General features: G+C 35.8%; 1 protein-coding gene across 19 annotated transcripts in view; it reads left to right on the top strand.

Moving 5' to 3' along the window:
• GPHN (gephyrin) overlaps positions 1–27,219 on the top strand; it is a 617,381-nt gene that overhangs the window by 12,755 nt on the left and 577,407 nt on the right. Inside the window, exon 1 of one of the 19 annotated variants that reach the window (XM_073800354.1) lies at positions 24,960–24,989. The exons of the other annotated variants lie outside the window; for them this stretch is intronic. The gene's annotated coding sequence lies outside the window, so the exon portion shown is untranslated. Of the gene's footprint in view, positions 1–24,959; positions 24,990–27,219 lie in introns of those variants that run through there. 19 annotated transcript variants of the gene reach the window in all.

Below are 27,219 nucleotides of genomic sequence, written 5' to 3'. Positions count from 1 at the left end.
GGAAGTCTATATAACACCTTTATATTCTTTTAGCTTCTTTTTTTAAAATTAATTTATTTTATTTTTGGCTGTGTCGGGTCTTCGTTTCTGTGCGAGGGCTTTCTGTAGTTGCGGCGAGCGGGGGCCCCTCTTCATCGCGGTGTGCGGGCCACTCACTATCGCAGCCTCTCTTGTTGCAGAGCACAAGCTCCAGACGCGCAGGCTCAGTAGTTGTGGCTCACGGGCCTAGTTGCTCCGCGGCATGTGGGATCTTCTCAGCCCAGGGCTCGAACCCGTGTCCCCTGCATTGGCAGGCAGATTCTCAACCACTACGCCACCAGGGAAGCCTCTTTTAGCTTTTTGCTGTAGAAATAGTGGTTTCCTACAGTAATCTCTACTATGAAAATTAATTCTTTTTTTCTGGATTTGCCTTTAAAGTATATATATGTATATATACTTTAAAATGTAAATATATTTTTTTGTTTTGTTTTCCCAGTTATCACCTCTGACTTTTTTTTCTTTTTCTTTCCACATTAAAAGATTGACTGACTATATTATCTTATTCAGAAAATCTATGATAGCGAAGACCAGTCTTGATTCTGTTACTACTATATGGGGAAAGAACCCTGGAATAAGTTCTATTTTGGATTTTTCCAGTGAGCATTTGGTATCGTTATTTGTAAAATGTAAAGATGAAGAGATGCTTTCTAAAATCTCCTTCAGCTCTAAAAACTTAATAATCCCAATCTCAGAAACATACATACCTCATGTTTACCATTCTCTCATTGCTTGTATTCACGTTCTACAACCTGTTACTGACAGCAAAATTATTGATTTGAAATGTCTTCCTTGCTTCAAACAGGAAAAACTGCTAGAAAACACTGACATTCATACCAAGTGTAAATGGAAATAATGTCTGTAACTTCCATTGCAAAATTTGTGCAGTTTTATTTCATTCACTATCACATGCTGCAGAGTTCAAATTGCAAAATGTTTAAGATTTAGAATAAGAATTACACACATGTAAGTGTAATAACTGATTCACACAATCAAGCTTAGAAGAATAATAGAGATTTAGAGGTTTCAAGGCATTACCTTTTTCTTTTTAAATTTAAATTGTAGTGATATACCAGAGACCTGGAAAGCAAAAATTAGTATTCTCCCCAAATACTATGATTGTTTTGCTATTAAATATTTAAAATGAAGCTATTGTAAAAATAAGACATATACCTTCATGAACAATATTATGTTTTAGGTTCACACAGATATTCAGAATAGTAGGTAGGCTGTGGATTAGACCACCTGGGTTTATACCTGAGTTAAGTGTAGGTTTTAGAGTTACTTAACTTCTCCAAGCTTCAATTTTCTCATCCACGAAATGGGGAAAAATCCATTGCCTGCCTTAGAGGGTTGTTTTGATAAGTGAAATAATAGATGTAAATGTTGAGTGAATGTGCCCACATAATAAATATTCATTAAGTGTTTGTTATATATTGTAATAATTTGAATCTAATTACCTTTACAAAGATGATAACAGAAAGCAACCAATATAACTTTTAGATATCTGACCCAATCATGGTTTATTTCCATGCTGTTTTTCTCTTTTATTGTATCTTATTTTAGGAGCATCATTAGGAACAATACTGTACTGGGGTTTTGCTTGATCTAAATTCTTATTTTCTAGCTTAATTCTGGTGTTGTTAGAGTCAGAAGATGCTGTTTGTAGTGTAGTAACTAAGGACAAGAATTTGAGATTTTTGAGGCGTAGGTTTAAAGTAAAGTATATATGGGAAACTGCTTCTGATATTCTCTAGGGCTTGTTAAGATCTGTGGAGAAAACTGCCTCTACATACAGATATGTAGGTATTATAGTTATGGAATACTTTACTATAGTTAAGAAAGTGGAAAAGTTTTAAGTGTTATACAAATGGTGCAGTAATACAGGGTGGTAAAGTGATAGCAAAATGAAACTATTTACATCGATAATTGTTGATTTGTAGAAAAGAGAGTTTTAATTGACATATGAGGAAAATAGTAAATCCCAGGGACAGTGAGCCAAGGCTTAGACCTTGTGTTTGGGTTGACTTGGGGCATAAGACAAATGAATATTATATATAAAAGGAGAGAGATACTTTATAAAATCAGGTACCAAAAGAAAATCTATAGAATTTAAAGCATTGCCAAAGATGATTTTGGGCAGGAAGGTTTGAGAATAATTGACTTAGGTCAGTATTGGACTTGGAATTTTCCGGTTTTCTTCTGCAGATGGGTCTATGAAGCATTATTAATTTAAAAAAATTGTCACTTATGCATCATAATGAAACATTCATTACTTTCTGATTCTTAATGCAATTCAGAAGTGGGTCATATCTAATAACATGAGAAACTTGAAATAGAGACCCCCCCCCAACCCCATAAGTAGGAACTTTTAAACAGCTAAATAGGTATGGATCTGATTTTATTACTATTGTTTTCCTGGCCTGTCATTTCCTGTTGAGTAATCTGTTGGTCTGACTATAGCCTGACTTGTTAACAGACAATGCAACACAATTCAGTAACTGTCTCAGTCTACTTGGGTTGCTGTGACAAAGTACCATAGACTAGGTGGCTTATAAACAACGGAAATTCACTTCTTACAGTTTTGGAGTCTGGGAAGTTCAAGATCAAGTTACCAACAAATTCAGTGTCCAGTGAGGGCCTACTTCCTGGTTCATAGACAGCCATTTTTCTCTCTGTCTCCTCACATGGAAGAAAATGGGAGGGAACTCTCTGGGTCTCTTTTATAAGGGTACTGACCCCATTCATTAGGGCTTTGTCCTCATGACCTAATCACCTCCCAAAGGCCCCACATACTAGGGGAATAAGTTTCAGCATGCGAATTTGGTGGTGCCTGACACAAATATTCAGCCTTTGGCAGGTATGTGCCATGTGATATGCTTTGTGTTTTGTTAAGCTAATACTACTGAATGTTTATAGTGTCATCCTTTAGGTACGAGGAGTTGGTTGTAAAGTAGGTTTACAGGTTTAGTTATTTATATATTAAAGCACTTGCCAAGTCCTACATGACAGGGTTTACTAAACTTTTTATGTAAAGGGCCAGATAGTAAATATTTTAGGCTTTATATTTAGCCACTCAGCTCTGCCCTTATAGCATAAAAGCAGCCATAGACAATATGTAAATAAATGAGCATGACTGTGTTCCAACAAAACTTTATTTACAAAAACAGATGGTTGGCCAGAGTTGACCCAAGGGCCATAGTTTCTCAATCCATGCTCAGAGACATAGTCTGTGTTAGGAAAGTATAATTTTAAGTTACCTACATGTGAATTAAACTTTTATATTAAAATTTGCATTGTAAACCACCACAAAACTTAGTGGCTTAAAACTACAATTTAATGTTTCTCACATTTCTATGAATTAACTCAGTCATTCTCCTTTATGTGGCATTGGTTGGGGTTCTGGTATAGCTGCAGACATCTGGAGGCTTGATTGGACAACAGGGCCTTGGTTCTCCTGCATGTGGGTTTCTCCACATGGCTGATTCATTAGCCTCATGGTGTGATGGCCGGGTTCCAAGAAGTATTCCAAGAGCAAGCATTGTGACAGGGAGGAAACAGATCTGCCAGGATGATTAAGGGGTAGGCCTGAAACTGGCATAGCCTCACTTCTGACATTATTCTATTGGTCAAAATGCTCAGAGGCTTAGCCCAGAGTCATCGTGGGAAGAGACTAGGAATACTAGGGAGCATGATTAATTTGGGATCATCAAAGTGTCAGTCTATCACAGGATTGTTTTGGTTGCAAGTGACCATTCAAATTGGGCTAGCCTTAGTAAAGGGGACATTTATTGTAAGAATAATGGGGTGTCTATCTCATAGAACCTAAATATGGGATGAGGCCCTAGGAATATTGGACCCAAGGTTTGAAGGTCCTAAGGACTGTTTCTCATCTTGCTTCACTCTGTAAAGTAAGCTCTATTTTCTCTTACCACAGATCTGCCTTTTTCGCAGTGTGAAAAACATTACCATTGACTGCTCCTGTATTGTGTAGATCTTCCCATTTCAGCCATTCAGAAAAGGACTGACTTTATTTTCGCAGTTTTGTTTCTAAAATACTTGAGGAAGAACTTTGTCCTGGACCAGTCATTTGTGATACGAGGATAGAGGTTATGTTGTACCATTGAGACAGGAGCAGGAGCAGTTAACAGAAAAGGGATGCTGAATATTTAACTCCCAAGTAGTTCGCTTGCTTTCTCCCTAACCACCTATTTCCTGACATAAACTAATTTGGTAATTATTTTAATAAATAATTTGTTTCCCCATTTCAGGCCTAGTTTACTTTTTTTCTTCAGCTGTCTGCCTTTGGCTGTTTCATTGTTCTGCTGGAGAGTAGGCTAAAGTAAGGACTGGAATTAGTTCAGTATTTGAATATTCATTGTAATTTCTTCTTGCTTTGAGTAGGGTATAGCAGCATTTAGTATCTGTTATTTCACTTTGCCACCATTAACATAGACTCAGATATGAAGGTGATCCTACTATGCTGTTATTCATTGATTCCCAAGGTTGATTTGGGTGATCTGGTTGGCTTGAGTGAGTATATCCTTTCTCTGGAAAGGGTCCACTTGCATACAAGAATGCAGGAACTATAATACAGAATGAAATAAGAGCTGTAATAGATACAAGCAACATACTGCGGGTGCACAGAGGAAGGAACAATTAATTTTGACTGAGTGGCTGTAGGAGGGATGGTATTTTAAAGGAGATGGTTTGAGGGGGCGTGGAAGAATGAATAACCCATCCTTAGAAAAACAAGGAAAGGTAATCTGGCTGACAGGTTTCTTTCGCTGTTGAAGAGGTGGCACCAGAATGTCTTGGCTAAAGTAGATGAGCTTAAATATAGGTATAGAGGATTCAGGATAAACAGCAGCATGTACTTCTTTTAACCGTTTTCGGTTAAAATTACAAGAGCTAATTTGGTTTTGCTACATTCAGGCCTTAGGTGACTATGTGGTAGTTTGAAATTTGATTTTGTAAATAAAAGAGTATATCTCAAAGACTCAGATTTTGGATATAGAAAGAACTTTAAGTATTATCTGTACTAACCCACTCTAGTACATAAAGAAACTAAGACCGAGTTAAATGACTTATTTAAGTTTACACATCTAAATGATAGAGTTGGAGCTAAATCCAGGCTACCTTACTTCTAGTCTTGGGTATTAAAAAAATTATATGGTGTATCCTTTGTAGTAAGAGTTGTCCCAAATATCCCATTCAAATTATCTACTGTAGGAGTTTTAAAATTTAAGATATAACATGTATGCAGTAAAACACACAAACGTTAATTATACAGTATGGTGAATTTTTCATATGTATAGATCCTTGTAAATACCACCCATGAACATTTCCAGCACTCCAGAATTTTCCTTCATGCCTTTTACTCGTCAATATCTAATTCCCCTGCCACCTCCAAGTAATCACTATTCTGATTTTTATCATAAAGGATTAACTTTGCCTGTTCTTGAATTTTATATAAATTAATGACTTCTGTCACTCATTATTATGTTTGTGATATTATCCACATTGTTGTGTGTAGCAGTTATTCGTTCTTTTTATTAATATGTGGTATTCCACAGAACAAATTTATTATTTTTCTGTTGGTGGACATTTGACTTGTTTCTAGTTTTTGACTATTTTTAATAAAGCTGTCATGGATATTCTCATATGGGTCTTTTGATAAATATATTGTCTCCATTCTAGGTGTAGAGTTTCTGAGTTATTGTTTCCCCAAAAGGTTGTACTATTTTCTGTCCCCACCAACAATGGAGGCAAGTTTCAGTTGCTCTACATTCTTGTCAAAATTTGCTATTGTCAGTCTTTTTAATTTTGACCATTCTGGTGAGCGTGTAGTGGCTTCTAATTTATATTTCCCAGATAAGTAATGATGTTGAACACCTTTTAATATATTAATTTAAAAAATATATATTTTTAATAGGACTGTCTTTGTCTTATGGATTTGTGGGAATTCTTTATAATTCTGAATATGGGAACTCTGTGTATATGTATGGCAAATACCTTCTCCCAGTCTGTGGCTAGGCTTTTCACTCTCTTAATAGTGTCTTTTAATAAATAAAAATTCTTAACAGTAATGAAGTTCAATTTATTAAATTTTCTTTTTATGATTAGTGGATTTCTTGTGTCTTGTTTAAACAGTCTTTGCCTGTTACAGGATCATTAAAATATTATCCAAAATTTTCTTGAAGCTTTATTGCTTTTTCCCTTTTACTTAAGGTTCTGTGATACATTTCAAATTAATTTGTATGCACGACGAAGTAGAGATCAAGAATTTCTTTTGAACATATGGGTAGCCAGTTGATCTGACATCATTTTTTGAATGAACTGTCCTTTTCCCACTGGATTGTAGGGTACCTTTGATATAAATCAGGCAGATTTGTTTCTACAGTATTTCTGTTCCACTGGTCTGTTTGTCTATCTTTGCACCAACATTACCTTGTCTTAATTACTATAGCTTTATACTAAGTCTAGATATCTGGTAGTATAAGTTCTCCAAAGTTTTTCTTCTTCAGCTCTTTTTCTGTTTTTTTGGGGGGGGAGGGCTGTACTCCATCATTTGTATTGTCATATGCATTTAGAATCAGATTACAGTTTAAAAAATCTGTTGGTATTATGACTGGGATTGCATCCAAGCTGTAGATCAGTTTGGAGAGAATTGGCATGTTACAATATAGAGTCTTCCATTCTATGACTATGGATTATCTGTCTATTTCCTTGGGTCTTTAAGTTCTCTTAGCAGTATTTTATGGTGTTCAATCTAGATGTCTTACATAACTTTTGTTAAGTTTATGGCTAGGCATGTAATGTTTTAAAAATGTTGTTGTAAATGGTATTGTTTATTTAAATTTCATTTTCCAGTTTCATATTAATTCATAGAAATACCATTGATTTTTGTGTTTTGGTCTAATGAACAGCAACCTTGCTAAATTAGCTTTTTTTATTGCTTTCTATTTTATTTATTTGAAAAATTGTTTTAATTTTTTAAATTGAATTAAAGATTCTTTAAATTCTATAGTGCTTTACAGTTTTCAGAAGTTTTACAAACATGATTTCATATAATCCCATAATAAACCCCTTTTCCCCCTACTCCTTTATTGCCCTTCCCCCCTTCTCTCCCCTCTGGTAACCACTAGTTTGTTCTCTATATCTGTGAGTCTGCTTCTTTTTTGTTTTATTCACTAGTTTGTTGTATTTTTTTTTTTAAATTAGTTTTTATTGGAGTATGGTTGCTTTACACCGTTGTGTTAGTTTCTGCTGGACAGCAAAGTGAATCAGCTATATATATACATATATCTCCTCTTTTTTGGATTCCTTCCTGTCTAGGTCACCACAGAGCACTGAGTAGAGTTGCCTGTGCTATACAGTAGGTTCTCATTAGTTATCTGTTTACTACATAGTAGTGTGTACATGTCAATCCCAATCTCCCAGTTCATCCCCCCCCCCCACCTTCACCCCTTGGTATCCATATGTTTGTTCTCTACTTTTCTGTGTCTTTGTCTCTATTTCTGCTTTGCAAATAAGTTCATCTGTATCATTTTTCTAGATTCCACATATAAGTGATATTATATGATATTTATTTTTCTCTTTCTCACTTACTTCACTTTGTATGACAGTCTGTAGGTCCACCACATCTCTGCAAATGACACAATTTCGTTCCTTTTTATGGCTGAGTAATATTCCATTGTATATATGTACCACATCTTCTTTATCCATTCCTCTGTTGATGGACTTTTAGGTTGCTTCCATGTCCTGGCTATTGTAAATAGCGCTGCAGTGAACATTGGGGTGCATGTATCTTTTTGAATTATGGTTTTCTCCGGGTATATGCCCAGGAGTGGGATTGCTGGGTCATATGATAGTTCTATTTTTAGCTTTTTAAGGAACCTCCATATGGTTCTCCATAGTGGCTGTATCAATTTATATTCCCACTGAGTTTGTTGTGTTTTAGATTCCACATAAAAGTGTTACCGAGTCCAAGCTCATACTGCTTGCCACATAACATGCCAGTAATTCAAGAGACAAGTTGTTGGGGCAAGGAATAGAGACTTTATTTGGAAAGCCAGCAGACTGAGAAGATGGTGGACTAGTGTCCCGAAGAACCATCTTGCGTGAGTTAGAATTTAGGCTTCTTTTATAGTGAAAGAGGAGGGAGTGTGGTTGGTTGTGCAAATTTCTTGGTGCTGTAATCCTTTGTTCTTGTAGCTGTCTGCTAGGTCTGGTCGCAGTGTCCCTATAAACCTCCATCAAGACAAATGTTATTCTCTGTTCTGCAACTTTTTAATGTCTATATGAATAGAAAAGTTTTGAAGGTCAGAGCCTTGAGAATGGTCTATCCTGTATATTTCAGGCTATAGGCAACATTCTTTTATTTATTAACTTGTAGCAAAAGCAATAGAACACAAAGGTTAAAGTAAAAGAAAGAGATCCAATATGGAGTCAGATTTGTTCTTCCCTATTCCATAAGTGATGTCATACAGTATTTGTCTTTCTCTGTCTGACTTATTTCACTTAGCATAATGCCTTCCAAGTCCATCCATGTTGCTGCAAATGGCAAATAAATTAGCTTATTTTTAATATTTAGTAGTTTGTAGATTCTTTTGTATTTCCTGTTTACAACCATATCATCTGAGGATAATAATGATATTACTTACTCCTTTCTAGTCTTTATACTTTTTTCTTTGTTTTTCCTTATTGCAATGATCAAGACTTTCAGAACAATGTTTAGTAGAAGTAGTGATAGTTTTATTCCTGAACGTAGGGGGGGAAAATGTTCACTATTTCAACATTAATTATTTCGTTAGCTATAGGTTTTTGTAGGTACCCTTTGTCAGATTAAAGAAGTTTCCCATCTATTCCTAGTTTTCTATATTATTAATGGCTAAATTTTATTTATATTTAATTTAAATATAAATTAACTATTAATGGTTAAATTTTATGAAATGGTTTTTCTGCTCTTACTGAGATAAATCATATGAATTGTGCTCTTAATTCCGTAATATGGTGAATTACACTGATTTCAATGTTAAACTAACTTTGCACTCCTAGGATAAGTTCCACTTGGTCACAATGTATTGTATCACTGGATTTAATTTGTCAGTATTTTGTATGGAATTTTTATGTCTATTCACTAGCCTGTAATTTTCCTTTCTTGCAAAAAGTTTTGTCAGGTGTTGGTATCAAGTTTTCTGGCCTCATAAAAACTAGTCTCTGTCTCTCTTTTTTATTCTTTGAAGGAGTTTGTGTTAGATTGGTACATTTCATCTGCTATAAAAGAATGTTCTGCAATTTGTTGATGTTAGTGTTATGTGTCAACAAGGTCAAATTGTTTAATCATGTTGATCAAATCTTTTAATGATTTTGTTTCTGTTTTTGCCAGTTATGACAGAAGAATCTTAAAATTACCAACTATGACCATAGATTTTTCCTTTCAGTTCTTTCAACTTTTACTTTATGTATTCTGGAGCTCTTGTTAGGTATATAAAAATTTAGGATTGTTATAATTTACAATTGAACCATTATGTCATCATAAAATGTCTTTCTCTATCTCTAGTAGTATTCCTTGTCTTGAAGTCTACTTTAGAACTTCTATTAATATGATTGCTCTTTCTTTTCATCAGTATTTCTACAGTTTATTTCTTCCTTTTTATTTCAAGCTATCTGTATTCTCTTGTTTAAGGTATATCCTTTGGAAGTAGCATATTATTGGGTCATGTTTATTTGATCCAGTTTGACAATCTTTGTGGATTTTTTTTTTTAAGTTCTTAATTTAATTAATTTATTATCTTTTTGGCTACGTTGGGTCTTCGTTGCTACACGCGGGCTTTCTCTAGTTTCAGTGAGCAGGGGCTACTCTTCGTTGCGGCGCGTGGGCTTCTCACTGCGGTAACTTGTCTTGTTGTGGAGCCAGGCTCCAGGTGCCCGAGCTTCAGTAGTTGTGGCATGCGGGCTCAGTAGTTGTGGCTCATGGGCTCCAGAGTGCAGGCTCAGTAGTTGTGGCACACAGGCCTAGTTGCTCCACAGCATGTGGGATCTTCCTGGACCAGGGATTGAACTTGTGTCCCCTGCATTGGCAGGCGAATTCCTAACCACTGCGCCACCAGGGAGGTCTCAATCTTTGTGTTCTAATTGGAATGTTTATTTACATTTAATGTGATTACTAACATAGTTGGGTAGAATTCTGTCATCTCACCAACTCTTTTTTATCTATCCCATCTGTTCCTTGTGTTTGTTTTCTTTCTTCCCTTCCTGCATTTTTTGAGTTGTCAACTTTTATAAATTTCATTTTTACTGATTAACTTTTCAGTTATACATTCGTATGTAATTATACTGTTTTAGTATCCTAGAGATTTTCATAAACATCTTTGATTTATTGGTGTATCTTAATACTTTTTCAACAATATCTTTTTCTATTTATCCATATATATACTCTTTCTAGTGCTCTTCATTCATTTTTGCAGTTCTCTGCTATCATCTGGGATAATTTTCCTTTAGTTTGAGGTAATTCCTTTAATATTTCTTATATTGCTGATCTCTTGGAGGGAGATTTTCTTAGCTATTGTTTGTCTGCAAACATCTTTACTTCACCTTTCTTTTTAAAGGAAAACTTTTCTGTTACAGAATTCTAGGTTGGTGTCTTTTATTCTTTCTACAGTACAAGTATGTCATTCCTTTTCTGGTTGCCATAATTTCCTTTGAAAAGTCAGCCATCAGTCTTATTGTTGCTCTTTTAAAGGTAATGTGTGTTTCTTTGCTGCTTTTAAGAATTTCCTTTTGCTTTTAGTTTCTAAAAGTTTGTGTGGTATCTAAGCATGATTTTATTTGCATTTATCCTGTTTGGGGTTTGCTGGGTTGATATTTTTCACTAATTTTGGAAAAACTTTGGCTTTTATATCTTTGTTACTTCTACTCTAATCTTTCTCCTCTCTCCTCAACCTTGTTAGATGTTTTGGCTGTATCTCATATGTCTCTTGTGCTTGTCCTCTTTACTCTCTTCTCTGTGTGGGTTAGTTGGGTATTTTCTATTGACTTTTTTTTTTTAATTAATTAATTTATTATTTATTTTTAGCTGTGTTGCGTCTTCCTTGTTGCATGCGGGCTTTCTATAGTTGCGGCGAGCGGGGGCTGCTCTTCCTTGCAGTGCACGGGTTTCTCATTGTGGTGGCTTCTCTTGTTGCGGAGCATGGGCTCCAGGTGCATGGGCTTCAGTAGTTGTGGCACACGGGCCTAGTTGGTCCGTGGCATGTGGGATCTTCCCCGACCAGGGCTCAAACCCATGTCCCCTGCCTTGGCAGGCGTATTCTTAACCACTGTGCCACCAGGGAAGCCCTGACTTGTTTTTTAAACTTACTGTTCTCTCTTGATGTGTTCAGCCTAATACTGAAATTACTTCAAATAGCTTATTTTTTCAGTTTTAGGAATTAAAAAACAATAGAGTCCCATTTTTAAAATCGTCTTTTTAAATAGATTCCCATTTTTGTTGACTATCTCTATCCTTTCATAAACTTTTTCTAGTTTTTTCTTTCATGAAAATATTGATAATTGCTGTTTTAAAGTCTTTGCACTATCTGCATCATCTCTGACTCTGCTTCTATTTTCTAGTTTTTGTCTTGATTATAGGTCATATTTTCTTGTCTCTTTACATACGTTGTGACAGAAGGAAAAAAATATACCATGCAAATATTGATGAAAAGAGTGGTTATATTAATAGAAATTCAAATTTTTTATTATATACTGAACACTGTATATTGTAACTTAACTATATAGAGGCTGAAGAGGGTATCTTCCTCCAGAGGGTATCTTTCTTCCCTTTTTCAACTGTTAGGCCAATTGGGTGAGGTGCGGACACCTCAGTTTAATTAAGAATTGAGCTGGATTTAATCAGGGTCAGTCTGGAGTGCAGTTACAGTAATATTTTAGTAAGATTGAATCGTCTCTTACTTGTCAACCTTGCCCTACTAGATTTTTGATTGAGAGACTGTCAGGTTTCTTCTCCACAGTCCTGAAAGACTACAGGAGGTTCAGTTCTGTTCTTTGGAGGTCTTGAGATTGGCCCTTTCATCTCTTGCTTCACACTGCTTCAAATACAGGCAATGTTGGAGACGTGTCATGTTTTGCTAGTGTGATTCTCCCTCTTCTAGCAAGTTTTCTCTTAAGTACCATGAAACTAAGGGAAATCTCACTCTGCAATTCTAGCTCATTACCCCAACCTCTTGCATCACTGTAGAACTCAGCAAATGTCCTTTTTAGCCTTGTATTTGGAGCTTTCTAGTTTTCAGTCCATCACACTTAAAAGCTGTGCTGCTTACTGTTTTCACCAGTCCTCCTGCCTGGGCCAGTCTCAATTCTCAGTCTATGCCCGGAATCTTTAAATGCTCCTAGGAAAGAAATAGCAGGTGATTATCACCTCACCTAAAGAGGGCTCTTTAGGTGGAAATTCAGTTTATCTACTTCTTGTTACTTCTTAAGTTCTTTGATGTCTTAAAAATATCACATTTCCTTCATTTTTTTCCCCTAGTTGTTGTTGAAGTATTATACACCTATTGTCCTTAAAGATGGAAGCAGTGAAATCTATTTTTTTCTGATTATAAAAGTAATACGTGCTGAATTAACTTTTGCTGAGTTATACTGCATGACAAATTACCCCCATATTTCACTAGCTTACAAAGGTTTATTTTTTGCTCTTGATACATGTTACCTGAAGGTTGGCAGTGGCTCTGCTCTTGCTCTGTGTGTCTTCTAATTCTGAGATCCAGGCTGGAGAACAACTCCTATTTGGGCCACTCTGTTCTCCCAACAGGGGAAAAAAGAAAGATTTGGCAGAAATACGTTCTGGCTCTTAAATCTTCTGCTTGGATGTTTGTTTATACGTCATTGGCCAAAGCCAAAGTCAGTGGGGCATAGATGTTTACTTCTATAAAAGTGCTATGTTACATAGGAACAAGTAGAGGTAGAGGTTTCTTCTCCTTTTGAAGAAAGGTAGAATGAATAATTGCAAATTGTAATAAAACTTAGTAGCCATGCTAACTGAATATAAATGCAGAGATGTATAGTATTTATAGTAGAATTCTACCTTCTGCCCTCCAAGATCGTCAGTGGTGATAGTTTGGTATATATTCAGGATTAAAGCCTTCTTATTGTCCTAACTTGATGGTTTCTTTAAAAATAATAGTCGACATAAATTATAAATAAGACCTTTGTCTTTTCAGCCATTTACTCATAATAACAGAAGAGATCTCTAACTGGCTACAGTTAGTTCTTGCTTGCAGGTAGTTTCAGACTTACTGTAATATTCAATTTACATTTCTAAATATAAAATATCTTTTTATTTAAAAAAATTTTTCTTGGGCTATAGTTGTTTTACAATATTGTGTTAGTTTCTACTGTACAGTGGAGTTCCCTGTGCTGTACAGAGGGTTCTCATTGGTTATCTGTTTTATACATATTAGTGTATATATGTCAATCCCAACTTTAACACAAGTTTGGGTCTGATTCATAGCTTGTAGTGTTATCACTTTCTCATTCTCTGAGAGAAGATAAAATTCTGTATTGTGGGATTTTATAAAGGATATATTTAAGGGAGAGAGTGCTGGCAATAAGAAAAGTCAATAAAAAGTTCTCGTGCAGCTCAGTTATTTTACCTAATATGGTTCACGATGAAGTTTAAAGTGGGTTAACCAGACTTCCTGTTAGAATGAGAATAACCATGAAGAGGGTTTATTTAGTCATTTATATTTGAGATATTGGGTTGGCCAAAAAGTTTGTTCAGGTTTTTTTCCTGTAAGATGTTAATAGAAAAACCTGAACAAACTTCAGTATTTTTACATTCAGAGCGATTCTTAGCGATTCAGATTTTCATGAAGGGGGTCCATTGGTAGGGAAAAATGAAAGTAATTTTGTATAAATCGGGGGGAGGGCAAGACTCATTTGTGAGTTTGGACACTGAAGGGCTCTTAGCGTTTGAGACATGGAAGAAGAGGGAGGTGAAGAGGCCTGGGAAAAAATTGTTTAACTTGTAATTTGCTTTAGGTCCAACCTGGCAGAGGGTGGCATGCCAGTGAAAATCAAATTTACAAGACAGCCTGGCGCCGTTGGTACCATGGAAAGAGTGACTTGAATGAAGCACATCTGAGTTCATATTCTGTTCCAGTTATGTAACTGAAAATATGTGTAGGGCTTCCCTGGTGGCACAGTGGTTAAGAGTCCGCCTGCCGATGCAGGGGACCCGGGTTCCTGCCCCGGTCCGGGAAGATCCTACATGCCACGGAGCGGCTGGGCCCGTGAGCCATGGCCGCTGAGCCTGCACGTCCAGAGCCTGTGCTCCGCAACGGGAGAGGCCACAACAGTGAGAGGCCCGCATACCGCAAAAAAAAAAAAAAAAGTGTGATTTGGGCAACTTAAGTCTTATTTATAAAATAGAAATAATTGATTTATTGCTTCTACCATCTTTTAATTTGTTCCTCTGTCCCTTGAGTCACCACTTCCTCTTTTATCCAACTTTAATTTCATGGTCCTTCATTATCTGCAGCATGCATCCTCAACTCCCTGGCATATACCCTTAACTTTCTTGTCTCATTCTAATGTGGTTACACTCACTTGGAAAAACCATAACCCAGATTAAATCTAATATTCATTTAAATCCAATCTGTGTCTGTGGAGCTGTATGTGTCTAGAGGAAAATGCAAAATCATGCTGACTAGTTTTACTTTAAATTCATCACAAATGTCAAGTGAATCCTTAATAAATAGTACCATATTTTCCTAGATCATTTATTTTTCTATTCTCTTAAATGACTGATTTCATGTTTTTTGTCATGATACCTTCCAACAATATCTCATCCCCCGTCTTGTCCTCAGCTGATGATTTTGCTTCCTTCCTCACTGAAAAAAAATGAAGCAATCAGAAGAGAACTGATTGCATGGACTCCTTTTACTACATCTACCTACTACCAACATCTCTAATCCCTATAGTCTGTATTCTCACCTATTACTTTCTACCATTCTAAAGCCAATTCCCTCCATTGTGTTTTAGATTCTATTTTTTTATGCCTAATTAAGGACATCAATTCTCCACTCTCACCATGTCATAAAATTTTCTCAGTACTGTATCACTGCCATAAGAAGACAAAAAAACCTACTGCTCTTTGTATCTTTAAAATATCTTTTTTTTTCCCCTACTTACCAGGTAACACTTTATTTGCTCCCCATTTGCAGCAGACTCCTTGAAAGAGTTGTCTGTGTTGTATCCAATTCCCTTCTTTTTATTTCCTCTTAAATCCAGTACAATCAAGCTTTTGCCATTACCACTGCATTGAAACTACTTTTGACAATGTTACCAATGACCTTCATATTGTTAAATCTCAAATTAATTTCTCCATACTCATCTCCCTTAATTTAGCAGCAGCATTTGACACAACTGACCATTCCTTTTTACATATACCTTCTTCACTTGGCTTCCAGGACATTATAGTTTTCAAAAATCTTTCTTCCTATGTCACTTGTTTTCCTCCTCTTCTCAGTCTCTTAAATATTGGAGTATTTGTTTTGGGTTCTCTTCTATGTCTATACTCACTCCCTTGATGACCATGGCTCTAAACACCAACTATACCCTGAAAATTCCTATATCCTGAAAATTCCTAAATTTGTATTTATAGCTGATCCTTGAACAACATGGGTTTGAACTGTGTGGGTTCACTTATACTTGGATTTTTTTCACTAGTAAATACTACAAGTACTACATGATCCATGGTTGGTTAAATCTGCAGATTCAGAACCAAGGATACAGAGAAACCTTGGCTAAGGAGGGTAAACTATAAGTTATACTTGGATTTTCCACTGTGTGGAGAGTCATGTGTCCCTAAGCCCTGTGTTGTTCAAGGGTCAACCGTATATCCCCATTTAAGATCCCTCTCTTGAATTCCAGACTCATAGATGCTGTACAGATCCTCTGCTTGACACTGCCATTTGGATTTCTGATTAACATCTTATAATTAATATGTCTCAAACCAAATTACTCATTCCCTGCTCAAAACTTGCTTTTCCCACAATATTTTTTAGTTCAGTAAATGTTTACTACGTTCTTCCAGTTGGAGCTGCTCTTGATTCTTCTTTCTTACTCCCATAACCAATTTGTAATCAAAATCTTGTCAAGCCCTACTTTCAAAATATGAAAATATATTTAAAATGTGTCAGTTTCTCACTACCTAAGCTGGTTTCACCCTGGTCCAAACCACTATTATCTCTCACCTGGATTACTGCAGTAGCCTTGTAATTTGTCTCTCAGTTGCCCTCTTTTTTTGTTGCTGTTTTTTTGCGGTACGCGGGCTTCTCACTGTTGTGGCTTCTCCCGTTGCGGAGCACAGGCTCCGGACGCGCAGGCTCAGCGGCCATGGCTCACGGGCCCAGCCGCTCCCCGGCATGTGGGATCTTCCTGGACCGGGGCACGAACCCGAGTCCCCTGCATCAGCAGGCGGACTCTCAACCACTGCGCCACCAGGGAAGCCCAGTTGCCCTCTTACATGCCATCTAACAGTCTTTTCTCAACATAGTAGCTGAGTGATCCCTTCAAAAAGGGATTTTCCCTTTAGAAAAACTCTAAAAGTTTAGAACTCTCCAGTGGCTCCCAGGAACCACACAACCAACTTCTTTAAATGTCAACATCTCAAACCACTGTAATTAAAATGGCATCCTCATCTCTTTTTCACATACACTCCTCCCCTATATACATCTAATCCCCCTTACCTGCTCTGTTTTTTTCTGTAGCATTTTTTGCCATTTAACACATTTCTTAATTTACATGTTGAATTCAAGACAGAGCATCTCTTGAATTGTCTATCTCTTCTGTCAGAATAAGCTTCACTAGGGCAGAGATCTTCATTTATTAGTTCTGTTTACTGTTGTATTCTGAGTACTCCAAACAGTGCCTAGCATATAGTGCCCAGTAAATATTTGTTAAGTGAAAGAATTGCCTGCATCTCAAGATTGTGTAGATATTAAATGTGATAATGTACTTGTGTGAACCTCATACAATAACTGGCAAGTTGTACATACTTATTAATTTTGTTCTCTTTCATCCTCTGTCTCTTAGTTACTGATGCTTTATGTAGGTTATCTGGAGGTATTAGGAGTGCTGTAGACTTCTAGATACCATATTTTATCCCATTCTCCCTGGTGTAGCCTTTGCACTTGAACCCAGCTTTTCCTAATTCTTCTTTTTGCTCGCTTCCTCTATCCAACAGAGGAGGGAAGGAGTTAGAATTAAAGGAGTAGAAAGAAAGAGGAGGAGAAAGAGGTCTCTAATCTTCTTGTGCATGGATAAAAAATTTATCAGACTTCTTTTAATGATCTCTGTCTCTCTCATTTAAGTACACCTCTTTTTTTCTTTCTCTCCAATATTATTTTCTTTTCAGTATTTTCTTTCTCTCCAATATTATTTTCTGGTTCATAGTTCATGAAACGTAGTTGATGCTCAACAATTTTTGAATGACTGTATTTCATCTGTTCAGTGGAATTGATCTTTCCAAGCACAGACGGTTTCTTCTATGGATCAAATGAAGCAGAAGTATCTGAGAACTAGGGAGTTAATTCAGAACAGTGAGGAAAAAGCTGATATAGTCCTATGCTACATGGGCCAGGGAGAGAAAATTTAGTTATGCAGTGAATCAGAGATAGACAGGTTTTGGCACGAACAAGGTGTTTGAAAAAAGTACAGCCCCTTAGATTTTATAAGTCAGTTTTTGTTTTTTTTTTCTTACAAAACATTTGTTATCCCAGTGTTATACATGGGGAAACAGGTTCAGAGTTGTGATGTATCCTGTACAAGGTCAAATAGTAAGTATCGGAGTTGGTGCTCAAAATTAGGTCCTCTTGATAGCTAATTTCCTGCTCATTTTAGTAAGACAAGGAAACAATAAGGAATAACACAAAATTAACATTCTGAGGCATTTATCCTAAGTTTATGTCCTAGCTCTGCAGGTTATGGGTCAGATCACATTCTTTCTCTGAGCATGATAACCTTTTACAGGGTGATGGTTATGAGATTTAAATGAGAGGATGAATGTAAAAGTGCTATAAAAATGTTGTGTTTTTGGTGTTATTATTCTATCACAGGGTGGCAGACCATGACTGTACTGAGATTATAGAAAATGGTAAGACTGAGTAGAGGCAAGTAAGAATGCAGTTGTATCAAGCTCCTAGGAAAATGTCACCAGAGGTGAATAAGAAAAAAAAAATGGGGCTGGTGAATCTGAAGAAAATTAGTAAATATTAAAATGAATGAAAATAAATGAGAAGTTAAGGGAGAAAGAAATAATTTCAGAATGAGCAGGGGAAAGAGATGATATAAGCTCCTAATTTAATGAGAAGAGAGAATGTGAATTTTCTCCAAAAGCGGAAATTCTCAAACTGGAAGAGACCTACCTTAGAGTCTCTCATTTTATAGGTAAGGAAATGGAGGAGTCTCAGAGAAGTCAAGCAGATTGCTAAAATCTGCAACAAGTGGTGAAATTAGAATTTAAGCCCCAATCCAGGGCTTTTTCTATGTAACAGGAGAAATACTCTAATAATCACAGTTAACACGTATCATTATGATTAGTATATATCAGGCTTTGTACTGAGCATTTTACATATATTAACTAGGTTAAAAGTAATCATAACCTAAAATAATAAGGCCTATTATTCCATTTTTTCATGTGAGGAAAACTGAGGTACAGAGATATGAAGTGGTATATCTAAGTCACATAGTTTACTGGTGGAGCTAGAATTTCAACTTGGGTAGTTTGGGTTGTCCATTTTCTTAACCCCGCTGCATTATATTACAACTTTATTTCATTGAGATAAATGAAATAATGTTAAAGATACCGTAATTAGCTCTTTGAATGAAATTAGTATTTTTGAAAATGATTAAGTGATCAATTTTGAATGTGTTGGTATAACTGAAATTAAACAGAAGATGGCATTGAAATACCTGCTTTTCCAGTGAACCTGGTAAAGTTACTCACCTGTCTTTTCTAAAACAAGTGTTATCAATTTGAATTAATACAGAAGAAATATCACTGAAATTTTATTTATACAAAATAATGCTAAAATAAGGTATTTCCAAGCATGCTAATATTAATAAATCATCTAGTCTACATTGGTAGCATTTTGTGAAGTCCTTGAGTTATGTTAACATAGATTAAAAAAAAGCCGGGTTTTATTTTTTTATTTTTTATTTTATGTTTTGCGGTACGCGGGCCTCTCACTGTTGTGGCCTCTCCTGTTGCGGAGCACTGGCTCCGGACGCGCAGGCTCAGCGGCCATGGCTCACGGGCCCAGGCGCTCCGTGGCATGTGGGATCTTCCCAGACCGGGGCACGAACCCGTGTCCCCTGCATTGGCAGGCGGACTCTCAACTGCGCCACCAGGGAAGCCCCCATATACACTTTAAATCATCTCTAGATTATTTATAATAAGCTAATACAGTGTGAATGCCGTGTAAGTAGTTGGAAATATAATGTAAATGCTATGTAAATAGTTACCAGCACATGAGAAATTCAAGTATTGATTTTTGGAACTTTCTGAAATTTTTCTTTAATATTTTTGATCTGCAAGTTGTTTGAATCCACAGATTCGAAACCCATGGATACAGAGGGCTGACTATAATTCCATTTTCTTGCCCCTTTTTGTGTGATTTTTCATTATATGTTTTACTTCTGTGTGTGTTATGAACCCCACCTTACAGTGTTGCTATATTTTGCATTTAACAGTTATTTGACTTTTAAGTGATATAAGAAGAAAGAAAACATAATCTTTATATTTACCCAATTATTTACCATTTCTCGTACTCTTTGTTCTTTCCTTTAGATCTAAGTATCCATTTTGTATCCTTTCTTTTTGACCTGAAGGACATCCTTTAGCATTTCTTATAGTGAAGATCACGTGGCAAGTATTCCTTCTCTCAGCTTTTGTTTAGCTGGAAGTGTCTTTTTTCACCCTCATGTCTGAGGGATATTTTTACTGAATATAAAATTTTAGGTTGCTACTTCCCCACACCCACAGTACTTTAAAGATGTCATTCTGTTGTCTTCCGACCTCTGATGAGAAGTTGGTAGTCATTCTTATCCTTGTTTCGCTTGTGCGTGATGTGTCTTCCCTCCCCGCTTTTTTTCTCTGTTTTCTGGCTGCACTCAAGATTTTTTTCTTTATCTTTGGTTTTTATCAATTTGACTATGATATGCCTAGATGTGGTTCTCTTTATATTTATCCTGGTTGGGATTGGCTAAACTTCTTGAAATTGCTGTGTTTCATCATACTTGGGAAGTTTTCAGCCATTTATTTTTCAGATATTTCTTTTGCCCCAGTCTCACTGTCTTCCCCAGTGGGACCACAGTTATACATATTTTAGATCATTTGATAATGTCTGCAGGTCCCTGAAGCTTAATTCATTTTTCTTGAGTTTTTTTTTCTCTCAGCAAGGTTCAGTAATTTTAATAATTGGTCTTCAACTTCACTTTCTTATACCATCTCCAGTATACTGTTAAGCCGCTCCAGTAGTAAACTTTTAATTTCAATTCCAGTACTTTTAAGTTCTAGAATTTCCACTTGGAAATTCTTTGTGTTTTCCATTTAGTTAATTTCTTTATGTTTTCCATTTAGTTAATTTCTCAGTTAATCTGTTATTGGTTTTTATATGGATAGTTTCCTGGCTTCTTGATCTTCCTTTTGTTTAATTTCATCAAAAGCCCTTTTATTTAATTTCATCTTGATTATAAAATGGTACTAGATATAATTTAGTACAAATTAAAAATATTTGTCTAATTATCTAAAAGTTTACATTTTGGGATATTTTACTTTCCTGAACTTCCTGGGTTTTATTGTTTAAAAACCACATGGATTTACAATTTATGCAAGGGTTGGTGTGTGTAATCAGGGGCAGGGATGGGGACAGAAATGAGATTAAGGTTATGTTGGGTAGAATGGCCAGTGCAACAAATGGGGCTATGGCTTTAAAGACGTTTTAAATTAGGTGCAGGTCCCGGTAAATGATTGGATTTTACTTGAGTTTTGCTCTTATACTGTCAGTTGTACAGTTAGGGAATCATAGACTTTTAGTACCTGAACAGACTTTAGAAGTGATCCTAATAACCTCATTTTCATTCTTTGAAAGTGGGTATGTAAGGATTTCATTCACACCGAGTTGAACAGATATGTGAAAGATACTTCTAATGCAGATTGTTAAGCAAAAATACATAGTATGATACATACATGGTACAATATAAAGGTTTCAATAGTTTTCAGCCAGTTTGTGGCAAATAATATTAATGTATAGATTTAAAATATTGGAACAAAGGTGGTTTCAGAATTTGAAGGATAAACAAGTTTAAAAACACTAGTTTAAAAACAAAACAAAAACCAAAAGATGGTAGTAGCATAAGCACCTAATGTTTTTTTTATTATGTCACAAAACAAAATCTCTGTAGCAGATCATGAACATATGGTAGGTTACATAGAATGGTATATTACAAGTATGGTACATTATATCAAATATATTTATGCACATTTATTTATGTACACACATTTACCTAAGTTGTATTAAGTTCTATAATATTACCAAGTAATAATATTCATCTTTCCTATATTGATATGGGATTCATAGATGTTTATCAGTAAGAATGAAGTGACTGTTTTGCAAATGTGTATATTGTTTATCACTCTTATCTCCCTAGCATCTATTATAGTGTCTGGCATATGGTAGATGCTTAATAAGTATTTATTGCATGAATAAATGAATGCATACAATTTTTTTTTTTTTTTCTGCGGTACACGGGCCTCTCACTGTTGTGGCCTCTCCCATTGTGGAGCACAGGCTCCGGATGCGCAGGCTCAGCGGCCATGGCTCACGGGCCTAGCCGCTCTGCGGCATGTGGGATCTTCCCAGACCGGGGCACGAACCCGTGTCCCCTGCACGGCAGGCGGACTCTCAACCATTGAGCCACCAGGGAAGCCCGAATGCATACAATTTTTAAAAGAATTCTTTTTAAAGAGTGCATACAGAGATGAATTTCATTTTTGTACTGACGGTACTACCAAATACATTATAAAGTTGAGGCATAAGCCTATACAAAATCCTCTGACATAGAACTGTTATCCTCAAAATTTGGGGTTTGTCTTAGTATTTGGGATTTCTCCTTAGTCTGCTTCATAAACATTAACTTGTTTGTTAATAGACAGGTAATTGCTATAGCATTTTTATGTGATGTGTACCTAAAATTATCATATGACCTTTTTTACCCTCAGTTTGAATGGTTTCCATTCATTTTGGCATTTAATCACCTTCTATCTTGTATTATTTGTTATTTAAATGTTTCATGTATATTAATGTTATTTAAATAGGTTGTGTGCTTCTTAAGTATGGAGGCCCTCTTTTATACAATTATTTGCCACATCGTGTAATATTACTCATGTAGGTGATGGCCAATACATGTTGAATGATTTAAAAGGAGGTTGCAGAGCAGAAATATGTTTGAGACTTTGGTGGCCTTTAAGCCAAGACTCTAAAGAGATGTTGTTAAGTGCCTTTCTGAAACCCATATCTTTGTAAGGCAAACAGCTTCTGTACTATTACAGCCCTTGCCAAAGTGGCATGCTGAGGCAGGTGTGCATTTTGTATCTCTTGATACCATTCTTTCCAGCCATAGCCATTTGGACTTAAGAGGGGGCACCTGTTTCAAGAGATGCTCAGTAAATAAACTGGCCTGTAATCTGTTTATCTTCTTGTGTCTGAAGATGATTTTATCTAATCTGATGGGAATTAAGAAAATGAATGATTTAGCAGGGCAGCTAAAATAATGAGATTTCATGAGGTTGAGTTAGTTTATATTAAGTTGAATCTTGTACTGGCTGAAGTCATAGGAAGCAGAAAAGAGAAAGGATAGAAAGTAAAGTAGCTTGTTAGTAGAGAGATCAGAGCAATAGCTATGTGAATACTTAGATATGACACATAAACTGGCTTCACTTGAATCAGTATTTTAAATTATATACAATAAGGACTTAAGTTTTTGAAGTTTTATACTTAAAACAGGAATGACATTGCAATGTCAAATACGTATATGCCTGTTCTGTGACTCATCTTTTGTAATCTTATTGAGGATTAGTGTTAGTTTTTGTTAGGGCTGATCTATTTCACTTTTGCTCTTGTTCCATGTAGTCCAGGCCATTCTGAAGTCTCAACTTAAAGCCTAGGGTACTTTATCAAGGTCCTTTTAACTTTGTATGTATGTGTGTGTGTGTGTGTGTGTGTGTGTGTGTGTGTGTCTGTGTGTGTCTGTGTGTCTGTGTGTGTGTGTATTTATTATATATATATTTATTTATTCATTCATTTATTCAGGCTGCGCCATGTTTTAGTTGTGGCATGCAGGATCTTAGTTGCAGCATGCGGACTTCTTAGTTGCGGCATGTGGTTAATGCGGCCTGCATGCGAGATCTAGTTCCCCGATGAGGGATCGAACCCTGGCCCCCTGCATTGGGAGCACAGAGTCTTACCCACTGGACCACCAGGGAAGTCGCAAGGTCTTTTTAACTTAAATTACAGTCTTACCAACATGTGTGACTACTGAAACCTCTGCCATTTTCTGCTGGCATTCTTGGAGTTTTGCTCTGTGCATGTAAAGTTTAGGAGTATGTCAACAACTGGAGGGAATATCTTTACAGGTTTTTAGCCTCCTACTCTGCAATTCCTTTAAAGTCTCAGTCCCAGTAGTGGTTTAATAATAGTTTTATTTGTTTTCCCCCAGCCTTCTTTTCAGAAGCTAGGGTTGTGGTGGTGTGGGAGAAGTTTGAGGTATAAGTTCAAGCAGTGAGTTTAGCTGTGGTCTTTGCTAGAGCTAGAGAACTTTGGTTCCCGTTACCCTACAGGAACTGACTGATTATCTGCCACTGCTTTCTTCTGTACAGAGGAGCTCAATAGGTCTGTAGCTTTCACTCAGCTCACTTTACATTTTTATTTTATTTCCAGACCACAGGATGGGAGTGGGGTGAATATATAAACAGTAGGCCCTTGAACAATATGTGTTTGAACTGTGCGAGTCCACTTAATATGCAGAGTTTTTCCAATAGTAAATACTATAGTAGTACATTATCTGAGGTTGGTTGGATCCGTGGATGCGGAATTGTGAATACGGAGGAACTGAGGATACAGAGGGCCAACTATATGTTATACATGGACTTTCGATTGTGCGGAGGGTTGGAACCCCTAACCCTACGTTGTTCAAGGGTCAGCTGTATGTTTGTGTGTGTATATATGTACATACACACACACACAAGTATGTATACATAAATATAAAATATAAGTATATAACTATATAAAACAAGTATTTTATGTACTATTTATATAAATATATTTTTAAATGAATGTTGAGTAAAATTGACTTTTTTGGTACACTTCTATAAATTTTAATACATATATGAATTCACATAGCCATGACCACTGTCAGGATACAGAACAATCTCATCCTACCAAAAACCTCCCTTGTGCTATGTCATTTTGGTCACCTTCTCCCTGACTATAAGTTCTGGCAACTACTGATCTGTTCTTTGTCACTGTAGTTTTATCTTTTCAAGAATGTTATTTCAATGGAATCGTACAGTATTTAACCTTTTCTAGACTAGTTTCTTTCAGTCTGCATAATGGCTTCTGAGATTCATCCAAGTTGTTGCATTTATCAGTAGTTCATTTCTTTTTATTGTTGAGTTGTATTTCATTGTACAAATGTACCATGGTTTGTTTATCCATTCACCAGTTGAAGGACATTTGGGTTTTTTGTTTGTTTGTTTTTTTAACAGATCAGCTCTAAAAATTTACGTACAGGTTTTTGTGAACATACGTTTTCATTTCTCTAGGGTAAGTGAACATACGTTTTCATTTCTCTAGGGTAAATACCTGGGAGTGGGATTGATGGGACCTATGGTAAGTGTATATTTAACTTTTTAAAAGACTGCCAAACTGTTTTCCGTGTGGCTGTACCATTTTTGTCCCCCCAACAATGTATGAGAGTTCCAGTTGCTCTGCATCCTCACTAGTATTGTTTGTGTCAGTATTTTTTATTTTAGTCATTCTTTTAGGAATGTACTGGTATCTCATTGTGATTTGCATTTCTCTATTGGCTAATGATGTTGAACATCTTTAAAAATGTGCTTATTTGCCATCCCTGTATACTATTTGGTGAAATATCTATTTAAGTTTTTTAAGTCTTTTGCCCATTTTTCAATTGAGGTTTTTTTTTAAGCCTCACTAAATATCTTTTTTTTCCCTCCTTCCCAGTTTTCTTTTCTCTTTTCTGTCACTACCGTGTGTTTGGAGCTGATGCGATGAGTCTGTATAAACTCACTACACCATTCTTTTTTTTGGCTGTGCTGCATGGCATGTGGGTCTTAGTTCCCCAACCAGGGATCGAACCCTCACCCCCTGCATTGGAAGCGCAGAGTCTTAATCACAGAACCGCCAGGGAAGTCCCACTCACTATACCATTTTGATAGAAAGTTTAAGACAGAATATTTTCAAAGGCAGAATTTTTCATATGAAGGGATTGCAAAAAAACTATGGGAATGGAAATGGAAGGACATAATTGGGAATATCTAAATAATCCCACTAAATATTCGTTTGCAGATATATATCCTGATCAAAAAAATGGAATGAAACTAGTTTTTATTTGGATCAATATAAGATTTTGAGAGATTAGTGTAAGACTAACTTTTGGTTCCAAAAATTTAAATTTCTGCATTTAAAAAATAGTTTTAAAAGTCTGTTTATATAGTTTTATATTAAATATATTGAACATTTAACATTGACTTCATTAAAGAATAACAGAAGTACTGTTGTACTGTTACGTCAGATATGTCAGATTACATATATGTCATATTACATATGTCAGACTACCTTGACATGTTTTATTTCATTACCATTTTAAATTGGTGTTCCTTCATGGCAACTGTCATAGTATCTTTGGATGCTAGAATATACAAAGGCTTCTACTTCAAGCATTTGTTACATGCCTTAATTAAAACAACAAACTGATAATGTTTAACGAATACTAAGATATTACAATGTTTTCCCAAGCTTTGTTGAGAATATAATGGCAAAACGATGGTTTAATGCAAAAGCAACTTGTAATTACCACTTTAAAATAAAAGACAAGTCATCACTGATTTAAGTGAACAATGAGATACTTGACACCTGTAAATAGAATGACTGCTTATGTAAATTATGTCATCTTTAGGAAAGTTGTATTGGCAGAATTATGATGATTTCTAAGGGAAATAGTCTAAGGAAAAGAAGATACATTTTTTACATTAAATTATAAGATGGAACATGCTACATAGTTTTTGAAGGCATAGTTTTGAAGTTTTCAAAGCCTACGTGTTTTCTCGCAAATAAAATCAAAGTATTAAATTACAAGAAAAGTAAGGTCTCACTGTCAGATTATCTGTATGTTCCCTTCTGAATCCACTGGATTCTGTGATTTAAGTGTGTTTAAACAAGGCTGTCATCAAAAATCATCTTGACTTTTAAAAGTGTATTCTACTTCAGAATTATGTGTGGAATAAATCCCTTAAAACTGAGTTATTTTCCAGTTATGTGAGTTATTAATGTATCTTATAGTTGTGGAATTCCAAATTATGATAATCCTCTCTTGCCCTTGATTCTCATTTTGGTTTGAGAATATTTCTTTGACCTGGCTGCATACTAATTACTATCCACTGGAGACATTTAATAATAATCATTATTTTAGAAGCAGTTTAGTAATTTATTTGAAAAATTACTAAAAACCTTCACCTGAAAAAAATGACTCCCCCCCACCCCCACTAAATGAAATCTCTCAAACTAACGTGGGATAGGTTTCCAGTTGAAGAATTATGGTAATCTTTACTACTGTGTGCTAGGAAGTTTCACTATATAAAACTGAATGTTTATTGATTCCTGAGGAACTATAGCATCATGGTAACATGTACTCCCACTTAGAATTTATTTTAAGAAATGACATAAATACTGTGTTGTAATTGATCTCTTGTACAAAAAGTACTGAAATACAGTGAGGAGAATACATGAAGAAGACAACATACAGTCTTGAAGATCAGAAACAATTTTTCTGTGAAATTCTCAGAATAATGAAAATTTGAATAATGAGGTATGAGAGTGA

Source organism: Tursiops truncatus, chromosome 2 (genome assembly GCF_011762595.2).
Source record: "Tursiops truncatus isolate mTurTru1 chromosome 2, mTurTru1.mat.Y, whole genome shotgun sequence".
Classification (NCBI taxonomy): Eukaryota; Metazoa; Chordata; class Mammalia; order Artiodactyla; family Delphinidae; genus Tursiops; species Tursiops truncatus.
Note: the sequence above shows the minus strand (reverse complement) of the source record. Positions and strands in the feature narration are given on the sequence as shown.